Raw genomic sequence first — 13518 nt, forward strand, 5'->3', positions numbered from 1 at the left:
CGCCGGAACTGGCACAAGAATGGGAGTTAAACGCCCAAACTAGCACAAAAGCTGGCGTTTAACTCCAAGAAAAGTCTCTACACGAAAATGCTTCAATACTAGTTCTCTATAAGTAGGACCTTTTGCTATTGTATTTACATCTTTTGATCACTTGAATCTTTTGATCATGTTTTTATGATTGAACCCTCTTTGGGAGGCTGGCCATTCGGCCATGCCTAGACCTTGTTGTTATGTATTTTCAACGGTGGAGTTTCTACACACCATAGATTAAGGTGTGGAGCTCTGTTGTACCTCGAGTATTAATGCAATTACTGTTGTTCTTCTATTCATTTCAGCTTATTCTTGTTCTAAGATATTCATTCGCACCCAAGAACATGATGAATGTGATGATTATGTGACGCTCATCATCATTCTCACTTATGAACGCGTGCCTGACAACCACTTCCATTCTACAAGCAAGCAAGGCTTGAATGTTTATCTCTTGGATTTCTTAATCGGAATCTTTGTGGTATAAGCTAGAATTGATGGCGGCATTCAAGAGAATCCGAAAGGTCTAAACCTTGTCTGTGGTATTCTGAGTAGGATTCAAGGATTGAATGACTGTGACGAGCTTCAAACTCGCAATTGTGGGGTGTTAGTGATAGACGCAAAAGAATCGCTGGATTCTATTTCGACATGATCGAGAACCGACAACTGAATAGCCGTGCTGTGACAGAGCGCGTTGAACATTTTCACTGAGAGGACGAGACTGTAGCCATTGACAACGGTGATGCCCAACATACAGCTTGCCATGGAAAGGAGTAAGAAGGATTGGATGAAGACAGTAAGAAAGTAGAGAGACAGAAGGGACAAAGCATCTCCATACGTTTATCTGAAATTCTCACCAATGAATTACATAAGTATCTCTATCTTCATTTTATGCTTTATTCTTAAATCATCTATAACCATTTGAATATGCCTGACTGAGATTTACAAGATGACCATAGCTTGCTTCATACCAACAATCTCCGTGGGATCGACCCTTACTCGCGTAAGGTTTATTACTTGGACGACCCAGTGCACTTGCTGGTTAGTTGTGCGAAGTTGTGATAAAGAGTTGAGATTGCAATTGAGGGTACCATGTTGATGGCACCATTGATGATCACAATTTCGTGCACCAGGATTTTGTTTCACTCATGAAACTTAAAGTGGCCTTAGATAGATCAGAGACTATGTTTGCTAAGCTAGAGGGGCTCTGCTCAGAATTCTCTGTCTATTGCTAAGAAGATAATGTAAAAGGCTTGCCATTGCTAAGCCTATTTCTTCCACCATTATTAAAGCCTTGTTGAGGCTTTTGTTGATCCTTCCATGAGAAATTTGGATGATTTCTCCATGAGGAATTATAGGTGTTTCCATAGGGTTCACCCATGTAATTCACCTCTGCCATTGCAGGGTTCTCAGGATCATAAGCTTCTTCTTCAGAAGATGCCTCCTTAGTACTGTTGGATGCATTTTGCCATCCATTCAGACTCTGAGAAATCATGTTGACTTGCTGGGTCAATATTTTGTTCTGAGCTAATATGGCATTCAGAGCATCAATTACAAGAACTCCCCTTTTCTGAGGTGTCCCATTACTCACAGGCTTCCTCTCAGAGGTGTACATGAATTGGTTATTTGCAACCATGTCAATGAGTTCTTGAGCTTCTGCAGGAGTTTTCTTTAGGTGAATGGATCCACCTGCAGAATGGTCTAGTGACATCTTAGAAAGCTCAGATAGACCATCATAGAATATATCTAAAATGGTCCACTTTGAAAGCATGCCAGAAGGACACTTTTTGGTTAACTACTTGTATCTTTCCCAAGTTTCATAGAGGGATTCACCATCTTTTTGCTTGAAGGTCTGAACATCCACTCTTAGCTTACTCAGCTTTTGAGGAGGAAAGAACTTGGCTAAGAAGGTCGTGACCAGCTTATCCCAAGAGTCTAGGCTATCTTTAGGTTGTGAGTCCAACCAAGTTCTAATTCTGTCTCTTACATCAAAAGGGAAAAGCATGAGCCTGTAGACTTCAGGATCTATTCCATTAGTCTTAACAGTATCACAGATCTACAAGAATTCAGTTAAAAACTGATAGGGATCTTCTGATGGAAGTCCATGAAACTTGCAGTTCTGCTGCATTAGAGCAACTAGTTGAGGCTTTAGCTCAAAATTGTTTGCTCCAATGGCAGGGATTGAGATGCTTCTTCCATAAAAATTTGAAGTAGGTGTAGTATAATCACCAAGCATCCTCCTCGCACCTCCACCATTGTTATTGGGTTCGGCCATGTCTCCTTCTTTTTCGAGATTCTCTATAAGGTTTTCTCTGGATTGTTGTGCTTTAGCTTCTCTTAGTTTCTTCTTCAGAGTCCTTTCAGGTTTAGGGTCTGCTTCAACAAGAATGTCCTTGTCCTTGCTCCTGCTTATATGAAAAAGAAGAGAACAGAAAAAGAAGAGGAATCCTCTATGTCATAGTATAGAGATTCCTTTATGTGAGTAGAAGAAAAAAAAGAATAGAAGAAGGAGAATAGAAAAATTCAAACACAGAGGAGAAGAGAGGGTTCGAATTTTTAGATAAAGAGAAGAGTTAGTAAATGAATAAAATAAATAGAAAGAGATGGGAGGGGGAGAATTTCAAAAATTGTTTTTGAAAAAAGGTTAGTGATTTTCGAAAATTAAGAGAAGAAATAAAATTAAAATTAAAATTTGAAACAATTAGTTAATTAAAAAGAATTTTGAAAAAGGTAAGGTGATTTTTGAAAATTAGAAAGAGAAAAGTAGTTAGGTGGTTTTGTAAAAGATAAGAAACAAACAAAAAGTCAATTAGTTAGTTAAAAAAGATTTGAAAATAAATTTTGAAAAGATATGAAGTTAAAAAAGATTTTGAAATTGATTTTGAAAAAGATATGATTTGAAAAAGATTTTTTGAAAAGATATGATTGAAAAAGATGTTTTGGAAAAGATTTGATTTTTAAAATTGAAATTTGATTACTTGACAAAAAGGATATGATTCTGGAATTTAAAGATTGAACCTTTCCTAACAAGAAAGTAACAAACTTAAAATTTTTGAATCAATCACATTAATTGTTAGTAAAGTTTTTGAAATTTTGAAATGAAATTGAGAAAAATATTTTGAAAATCAATTAAAAAAATATTTTCAAAAATATAAAAGAAAAATGAAAAAGATTTGATTTTTGAAAAAGTTTTGAAAAGATAAGATTTTTAAAATTGAAATCTTGACTTGACTAACAAGAAACAACTAATTTAAAAAAATTTTTGACTAAGTCAACCCAAAGATTTCGAATTTTTGAGTAACACAAGGAAAAGATATTTTTTATTTTTGAATTTTTAATGATGAGAGAGAGAAACACAAATATGACCCAAAACATGAAAATTTTGGATCAAAACACATGATGCATGCAAGAACACTATGAATGTCAAGATGAACACCAAGAACACTTTGAAGATCAAGATGAACATCAAGACTTATTTTTGAAAATTTCAAGAAAAGAAAAACATGCAAGACATCAAACTTAGAAATTTTCAATGCTTAGACACTATGAATGTAAAAATGCATAGGAAAAACAACAAAAAAACACAAAACAAGAAAATATGAAGATCAAACAAGAAGACTTATCAAGAACAACTTGAAGATCATGAAGAACACATGCATGAATTTTCGAAAAAATGCAAAGTTTTTTAAAACATGCAATTGACACCAAACTTAAAAATTGACACTAGACTTAAAAAAGAAACACAAAATATTTTTTATTTTTATGATTTTATTGATTTTTTGTATTTTTTTCGAAAATTATTTTTAGAAAAATGAAAACAAAGAAAAAATTTTTGAAATATTTTTGAAAACTTTTTGAAAAGGAAATTACCTAATCTGAGCAACAAGATGAACAGTCAGTTGTCCAAACTCGAACAATCCCCGGCAACGGCGCCAAAAACTTGGTGCACAAAATTGTGATCATCAACAATGGCGCCAATAGACTTGGAGCTCTCAAACGTGAATCACACTTTGTCACAACTTCGCACAACTAACCAGCAAGTGCACTGGGTCGTCCAAGTAATACCTTACGTGAGTAAAGGTCGATCCCACGGAGATTGTTGCTATGAAGCAAGCTATGGTCATCTTGTAAATCTCAGTTAGGCGGATTCAAATGGTTATAATTATTTTTGAATATAAAGATAAATAAAGCATAAAGTAAAGATAGAGATACTTATGTAAATCATTGGTGAGAATTTCAGATAAGTGTATGGAGATGCTTTGTTCCTTCTGAATCTCTGCTTTCCTACTGTCTTCATCCAATCATTCTTACTCCTTTCTATGGCAAGCTGTATGTAGGGTGTCACCGTTGTCAATGGCTACTTCCCATCCTCTCAGTGAAAATGGTCCAAATGCTCTGTCATAGCACAGCTAATCATCTGTCGGTTCTTGATAATGTCGGAATAGGATCTATTGATCCTTTTGCGTCTGTCACTATGCCCAACACTCGCGAGTTTAAAGCTCATCACAGTCATTCAATTCCTGAATCCTACTCGAAATACCACAGACAAGGTTTAGACTTTCCGGATTCTCAAAAATGCTGCTAATGGATTCTAGCTTATACCACGAAGATTCTGATTAAGGAATCCAAGAGATACACACTCTAGCTCTCGCTTGTAGAACGGAGGTGGTTGTCAAGCACGCGTTCATAAGGACGGATGATGTTGAGTGTCACGGATCATCACATCCATCAGGTTGAACTGCAGCGAATATCTTAGAATAAGAATAAGCTTGAATTGAATAGAAGAACAATAGTAATTGCATTAATTCTCGAGGTACAACAGAGCTCCACACCTTAATCTGTGGTGTGTAGAAACTCCACTGTTGAAAATACATAATTGATGGTGGTCTAGGAATGGCTGTGAAGCCAGCCCCCAAAATGTGATCAAAGGATCAAAAGATAATCCAGAGATGTCTAATACAATAGTAAAAAGTCCTATTTATACTAGACTAGCTACTAGGGTTTACAGAAATAAGTTTAAATGCAGAAATCCACTTCCGGGGACCACTTTGATGTGTGCTTGGGCTGAGCTTGAGCTTTACACGTGCAGAGGCTTCTTTTGGGGTTAAACGCCAAGTTATAACGTGTTTTTGGCGTTTAACTCTTGTTTGTGACGTGTTTCTGGCGTTTTACTCCCGAATGCAGCATGGAACTGGCGTTGGACACCAGTTTGCGTCGTCTAAGCTCGAACAAAGTATGAACCATTATTTATTGCTGGAATGCCCTGGATGTTTACTTTCCAACGCAGTTGAGAGCGTGCCATATAGAGTTCTGTAGCTCCAGAAAATCCATTTCAAGTGCAGGGAGGTCAGAATCCAACAGCATCAACAGTCCTTTTTCAGCCTGAATCAGATTTTTGCTCAGGTCCCTCAATTTCAGCCAGAAAATATCTGAAATCACAGAAAAATATACAAACTCATAGTAAAGTCCAGAAATGTGAATTTTGCATAAAAACTAATAAAAATATCTCTAAAAGTAGCTAGATCCTACTAAAAACTACCTAAAAATAATGCCAAAAAACATATAAATTATCCGCTTATCAATTGACTCCCCTCTGACAATGGGACATCTGAATCCGAGATTAGAGTCTTCGTGGTATAGGCTAGAATTCATTGGCAGCATTCTTGAGATCCGAAAAGCCTAAACCTTGTCTGTGGTATTCCGAGTAGGATCTGGGATGGGATGACTGTGACGGGCTTCAAACTCGCGACTGTAGGGCGTGGTGACAGACGCAAAAGGATAGTAAATCCTATTCTTACACGATCGAGAACCAACAGCTGATTACCCATACGATATCTGTGCATGGTATTTTTCATTCGAGACGAGCAATCCGACAGTTGATTAGCCGTACAGAAACCGTAGAGGACCATTTTCACTGAGAGGACGGGAAGTAGCCATTAACAACGATGACACCCCACATAAAGCTTGCCATAGAAAGGAGTATGACGGATTGGATGAAGGCAATAGGAAAGCAGAGATTCAGAAAGAACAACGCATCTCCATACGCTTATCTGAAATTCCGACCAATGAATTACATAAGTATCTCTATCTTTATTTTACGTTTTACTTATCTTTTAATTATTAAAACTCTATAACCATTTGAATCTGCCTGACTAAGATTTACAAGGTGACCATAGCTTGCTTCAAGCCGACAATTTCTGTGGGATCAACCTTTACTCACGTAAGGTTTATTACTTGGACGACCCAGTGCACTTGCTGGTTAGTTGTGCGAAGTTGTGAAAAAGAGTTGAGATTACAATTGTGTGTACCAAGTTGTTGGTGCCATTGAGATTACAATTTCGTGCACCAATAACACAGTATCAAAATATTAAAATATCATAGTTTGATCGAATTCTCTCTACAAAATATGTTCTACACAACTTCCAGTCAATATTGAAAATTATTTTCTATTTTGTTGTTGGTGGTTTGAAGCCCGGGGTGGGGATGAATTTTACAAACTCTGCCAAGTGTGCAACTGTCCCAAAATTTGCTCCTTGCATTGGGTCTATCTTGAAAGTTATTTTCCTCTTAGATTGCAGCTTGTCATGCTTAGTTTCCTGTTGTAGAGGTGGAGGTGGGTCTGATGGAGAGACCTAGTGAAATTGTTAACAGAATTAGTGACCAATACAACCTAATAAAAACCAATCAATATATAATCAAATAGTATCAATCAATTGGATCTAAATAACATTTACTCGTGTATTATAAACCAATACAAACCAGTTAACAGTTAATTAAGTATTAGAAAAGAAGTAAAACAAGTATTAGAAAAACTCGTAAGCAGTAAACTAAAGAGTTGCTATAGTAATACAATTGTCTAAATATATGTAGTTGTACAGTTATACTATTAGAGAAACATGATAGAATAAGATTGTCCTTTTAAATTAATGAAAAAGTAATACAATTGTTCTAACAATGGTTGCTCCAATAAATAAATATATGTAATTTCAATCAAAAAATACTTGATAGATAGTAAAGAGTTTTGTTTATAACAGATTCCACAGTAAAGCAGAGGTTTCATTCTTGTACTTGAAGTAAAAAAGAACGGGAAGAAATAAAGAAAAATAAAGAAAACATAAACAAGGCAATTATCTATGTTCGATCTCTAAATCAATGCATGCAGTATAAACACTAAATGAAAATCTTAGAATGACTCAATATTTAATTTGTGTCTGTTTACGGTAAGAAATACTTGAGTGTTCTAGCACTTGTTAACTATTAGTCTTTACTAAAATGGTTGTGAAATACTTTTTTTTTAAGAAATTACCCAATCAACAATTACATTAAAATGGGGTATAAAGGAGTAAATTGTTATTTTAAAATGGAATATAAAGAATTAATATATAATCAAATGGACAAATAATTGAAAGATTCAGTTGATCATAGCCACAAACATGCAAAAAAATTAAACCCTAACATACAAGAACTCTATCATCATCAACAACCATAATCAGCCACATTTTTCCAAAGTTTCACTGATGAAGTAGAGTGAAAAAATGAAAAACAAGCCACAACCAACATTTTGAGAAAAATAAAGCATAGTATGTTGAGAGCAATAATTTTGTTACTAACCTGTTTTTGAAGAGATGATGATTCCCAAGTAATTAATCTTCACAATAGGGGGCGAAACAAGTAAGAAAAGCTTCAAACCATCAATACTGCAACACCCCATGGTTCTTCTTTGACGAAAACGTAAACAAGGGGAGAAGGAGGAAGAAGAAGGGTCAATTGGGTTTCACTTTTGAAGTGGTCAATGTTTGGGTTTTCATTTAACCCCTTTCTCATATCAAACGACGTCGTTTCTAATATTTTTGGCGCCAAGAGTAAAACGGCGTCGTTTTGAGAGTGTCAGGTGTCATTTAAAATTGTGAGGTCAGCATTCTGGTGACGAAAAACGACATAAGGGCTAATTTGAGGTTCGGGTCAAAATTTTAACGTATAATTAGAGTCAATTGAAAGCTTAAGGACTAAATTGAGACGAAGTCAAATTTCAAGGACTAATTTGAGTATTAACTCCAAGAGCATTCATTAAACGCCATTACCAACTCATGATGTCGGTAGAAATAATAAGCTTGATATTTGAAATTTTATTTACCCGTGGTAAAGTCATCGTTAATTTTAATTAAAAATAAAAATAATTAAAATAAAGTATACTTTTTATTGTTAAAGTTTTCTAAAAGTATAAAAGTATCTCTAAATTTTATTTTATTTCAATTTTGTTATAAAAGTTTTCGATTTATATCAAATATAATTTTGGCAGCTAAATTTTTAAAAAACTTATGACTATATTAATAATAATTTCACAAAATTTTAATATTTTTAATATAAATAAAAAATTATTGAAATAAAATTGAAATAAAATAAATCTTAAGGATATTTTTAAAACTTATGACAAATTTTAAAAAAATATATATTTTATTCAAATAATTAATTTTTTTTACCGTCTAAGCATTAGTAACTTATATCTGAAATAAAAATCAAATTTAATTATTTTATTCTTACCAGCGATAAAATCATAGCTAATTTTATGTGAAAATAAAAAATAATTATATTTGTTATCGATGACCCAAGCATTAGTAATTTATTTCTAAAATTAAAACTAAAATTTATCTATTTATTAGAATTCAATTTGAAAATTAACTTTTTTTTTAGACATTAGTCAACTTATTTAAAACTTTATTTCTATATTCACGTTTATATTCTAATCATTCTTTTTTCAAATGTGTTCGTAGCTCGAGTCCAGAACGGTTCGTGTCCAATGAGTGTTGAGGTTCAGGGAATTGTTGGAAGCTGGATTTGCATGGGCTCCGGAAATGAGGCGGATGAGGTTCCTTCGACCTGGCGAGGCGTTGAGTGGGGGGAGGAGCCACCTGCAAAGATTCCAACGCTCAAATTAGTATCCGTACAAGAGATACTATTAGGGTTAGGATAGGTGACGTACCTGGGAGAGGGGTAGGACTCTCCCCTTATATAGTCTGTGCTCGAGCGGGACCAACAGGAGCATACCCTCCTTCCTGGAAGCTTTCTTCCAGCTATCTAGGTGCTGTGACCAGGCAAGAAAAGAGGGGATTCGCGGGTCGGGGGACCCGTCGGGTCGTCGACTCGGTACCCATGCCCGACTCACTAATGGGTTGGGCCGGAACAATGCCCTAAACGTGCTGATCACTAGGCTAGACGGTGATTGGCGCATTCGAGCGACTCGCCTTTTTCCTGGTTGATTTCTCCTTAAGTTGGGAATCCGTCGATGGAAACTGCAACCCCATGCGCGTGCATTGCCCCCATACGTAGCTTGGTGCGTCGCTTCGAACTCCGCACTGAGCATTCAATGCTCATTATGTCTTATTTGAAAATCCAAGGGAAAGGACTATTATGCCTCTGCCTTTTCGCGCTCTACCTTTATGGTTACCATTCTGACTTCCTCCAAAACTTCTCTTATTCCTTATTTTCCATTCCCTACCACATTTGCTTCTACTTTCACTCTCTGAGTTGTTCTTGGCTGGGAGATTTCTGCGAGCCCTTCTCCATTCGCTTTCCTCTTTTTACCTCTTGAATATTTTCCTGGTAAGCATTCTTTATTCCTTTTGCTCCTTTATTGTTTTATGGTTGCTTTTTTCATTATCTCTGCCGATTGACGCATGCCATTCTTTTGCCTTTGGTTTATGCCTACTTAACTGTTGTAGCCTACATTAGATAGTTGCTAAGGGGCACCATTTAGGTGTCTATTTCTTGAATCTGGGCTTTAGATTAGCGTGCATGTCATGGATTAGTAGCGTGGTTAACTGTAGGCCAGTTTTTGTTTATTTTTTGAGTTTACGACCTCCCAGGTTGACTTGAGTGGTGCCCCCACTATAGGTATGGCTCGACCACCAGCGCCAAACGTCATTGATTTTTACGCTTGGGTAACCTCGGATGTGAAGGATACGCCCCCTAGGATAACCAAAGAGGAGCTCCAAGAATTTTGGGACTCCATTTCCCTGTGTGGGGGAGGTCCGGAGAATGCAAACTACCAGGTTTACGTTTCGAGCGATCGGGAACGTGTTTGCCACAAGAACATGGCGATCCCCGGGTAGTTAACTAGTTGTGTGTCTATAAATCAATGTTCACTACTCTGGGAATCTGACTTCCCTTCTCTCCCTTTGTGATGTCTCTGCTAAATCATTGTGACGTCGCTCCTTCACAACTCCATCCTAACAGCTAGGCCACGATCCGCTGCTTTGAGCTGGTGTGTGAATATCTAGAGCTCCCAGTTTTTATAAATGTGTTTCTTTATCTCTTCCTATTGACAAACCTTTCTTGGGAGGGAAAAACAGAAAAAGGGTATATGTCCTTCCGAGCCGTGCAAGGTAGAAGAATCTTTGGGCTCTCTAAGGATTCCTTCCACGGCTTCAAAAGTACCTTCTTTAAGGTCAGGCCGATTCAGGGTTACCATCCATTTTAGTTGACCCTGGAAGGAGAAAGACGGATCCCCACCTATTGGAGCTTTGGGGCTGGCTCTGCCTATTTATTAAAGGTGACTCACGATGGGTTGCATAAGGAGGACCATTGGATTGCCGACAACTTGTTGACTATCTTTGGGCCTCGAAATCTTAATCCCCATTTGTTATTAGGTGATCAGAAAATCGGTCAAGCCCACATTGGTAGGTTATTTCCCATTCTTCCTACTAGACTTTCCTTTTAGTCTCCTTTGGGGTTTCTTATTAAAACTTGCTTCCTGACTTCCTTACTTGCATTTTTCTTATAGTTTCTATGGCTAACGGGAAGACCACCATGACGGAGCTGATGACCCACTTCCTTGGCGAGAGTGATGATGAAGACTCTTCTACAACCCATTCAAAGATCCCGGGTACCATTATTGTCGGCGAGGGGAGTGGTCGAACTGCTACTGAGGATCAGGGTGATTCTCAGCCATCTGGTAGTGCCCGACCCGATCATCCTCTGAGGAGGGTTATGGAAGAATCGATCAAACAATAGGGGCCTGATTCCAAGGCTCACCTTGATCTGAACATCGTCCCCAACCCCAAGAAGAGAAAAGGTCCTACTGGAAAGACCTTAACGGTGATGGAGAGGAGCTTCGATGCCGACCATTTTATTGATTCCCAACTTCTCCCTGGAACTGAGAAATTCTTTCAAGAGGAGGACCTTGCCGCTCAGGCGAAGTGGACTTATCGTAGCCTCTTTCGAGCCGCATCCATTACCCAGAAGGCGGAGCCCGTTTTGGCTTAGTGTCAAGCTCTGGAGGGAAAGCTTTGCGCCTCTCAAATAGACATCATTGAGTTGAAAACCCAACTTGCAGAAAAAGAGAAGAAAGCGGAGGAGGATGCCTCCGAGATCAACAGATTGGTGGAGCGCGACCTCACTGTCTCTAAAGAATTGAATGTTGCTCAGGGTTGAGTCATTTTTGCTAAGGCCAAGGTTAAGGAGCTGGAGAAAAAATTGAAAGAGCTAGAGGAAAAGCACAGCAAGGCGGAGAAGTCGGTCCAGGTTGCTCAGCAAGAGGTTACCTCTCTGAAGAAGAGGAACAAGGACATCGTGAGGGATGCTAAAAAAGTTGTTAGGGCTATTGAGGATGGGATCAAGGCCCAGATTTCCATCTTGGCTCCTGATCTTGTTACCTCCTTGGTTGGGGCCTTCAAGATCGTTCATGATGGCAAGATTGTACATATCCCTAAGAAGTCGTGACCTTCTTAGCAACTTTTAGCTTCCGTTGATTTGGCTCGTTCTCTTATAGTTTTAATTTGTTGTTTTAACTTGTTTGGATGATGTGATGCCCTTGCTTTGTAGTACTTCTAATTTGTTGGGCCGATGCGATACCCTTATTTTGTGATATTTTATCGCGAGTTGCTTTATATTATTCTCGGACCGACTAGTTACCTTTGAAAAATATTTGTAGCTTTCTTATTTTCCGATTTTATCGTTTGGCTGGTAGGCCGTATATTTTGCCTTTATGGTACTCTTTGCTTCAACTAAGGCTCCCGGGGTGATCAGTCCCGGTTAGCCGTGGTAAAAAAAACAATGATACATGTAATTGTTAAAACAAGCAAAATGACATAACATATATGGTATTTATAATGAAACGATTGCATATGTTCATGGTAATTATAATGAAACAAGATAACAAGATGTCAAACAGGATGACGAGATAACCAATGATAATGAACGAGAAAAAAGAAAACCATTAGGTCTTTAGGTCACCCTTTAGTAGTAGAATCTTCTTAAGTTTGTTTCAGTCCATGTCCTTGGTACTTTGCTCCCGTTCAGGCGTTCCAGCTTGTAAGCCACCTTCCCGAGTACCTCTTTTATCTTGTACGGTGCTTCCCAATTAGCTGCCAACTTTCCTTCTCTTGGGGTTGATAACCTGATGTCATTTCTTCGTAACACCAGGTCGTCTGGTACGAAACTTCATTTCAGCACCCTAGCAATGTACCTTAAAGCTACCCTTTGCTTTAACGCAGTTTCTATCAAATAGGCCATTTCCCTAATTTCATCAATCAGATCTTTCTCTACCGCTTCTTCAATGCCTCCGAGAAGCAGCCTTGGGCTCGGTTCCCTGATTTCGACTGGGATTACCGCGTCGATCCCATCGGTAAGTCGGAACGACATTTTCCCGGCAGAAGATTGCGGCATCGTCCTATACGACCATAGGACCGAGGGAAGCCCGTCTGCCTAGGAGCCCTTTTTCTGGTCTAGTTGTGTCTTCAGGCTGCGGAGGATGACCTTGTTTGCAGCTTCCACTTGGCCATTGCTTTGTGGATGTTCGACTGAGGAGAATTTTTGCTTGATCCCTAGCCCTGAGAAGAACTCCCCAAACCTCTTGTCCACGAACTGCATCCCATTGTCCGAAATGACAACGTCAAGGATTCCAAACCAGGAGAGCACTTGTCTCCACGTGAACTTCCGACAGTTCGCCGGTGATATACTGGCCAATGGTTCCGCCTCAATTCACTTGGTATAGTAATCAATGGCCACAATTAGGTACTTAACATGCTCAGGACTGGTGGACAAAATTGTGATCAACAATAATGGCTCTTTGGCATGTGCCTAAAAACATTAACTCAGCACTTTCTTTTCACAATCTCGTTCAACTAACCAGCAAGTGTACTGGGTCGTCCAAGTAATAAACTTTACGTGAGTAAGGGTCGATCCCACAGAGATTGTTGGTATGAAGCAAGCTATGGTCACCTTGTAAATCTCAGTTAGGCAGATTAAATGCTTTTGGGTTTCGAAAATTAATAATAAATAGAAAACAAAAAGGGATAGAAATACTTATGTAGATCAATAGTGGGAATTTCAGATAGGCATGTGGAGGTGCTGTGCTCCTCTCGGATCTCTATTTCCTTATTACATTAATCCAATCCTTCTTACTCCTTTCCATGGCAAGCTGTATGTAGGGCATCACCGTTATCAATGGCTGCTTTTAATCCTCTCGGGAAAATGGTCCTATGCGCTGTCACT

At 38.1% G+C, this 13518-nt stretch overlaps 1 non-coding gene across 1 annotated transcript; it reads left to right on the plus strand.

Moving 5' to 3' along the window:
• The first annotated feature begins 1796 nt into the window (after positions 1–1796).
• LOC127741851 (small nucleolar RNA R71) lies at positions 1797–1900 on the plus strand. Its single transcript, XR_008003056.1, has one exon. It is a non-coding gene; the product is annotated as a small nucleolar RNA R71 (small nucleolar RNA).
• Positions 1901–13518: the final 11618 nt, after the last annotated feature.

The sequence above is a fragment of the Arachis duranensis genome, chromosome 9, assembly GCF_000817695.3.
Source record: "Arachis duranensis cultivar V14167 chromosome 9, aradu.V14167.gnm2.J7QH, whole genome shotgun sequence".
Classification (NCBI taxonomy): domain Eukaryota; kingdom Viridiplantae; phylum Streptophyta; class Magnoliopsida; order Fabales; family Fabaceae; genus Arachis; species Arachis duranensis.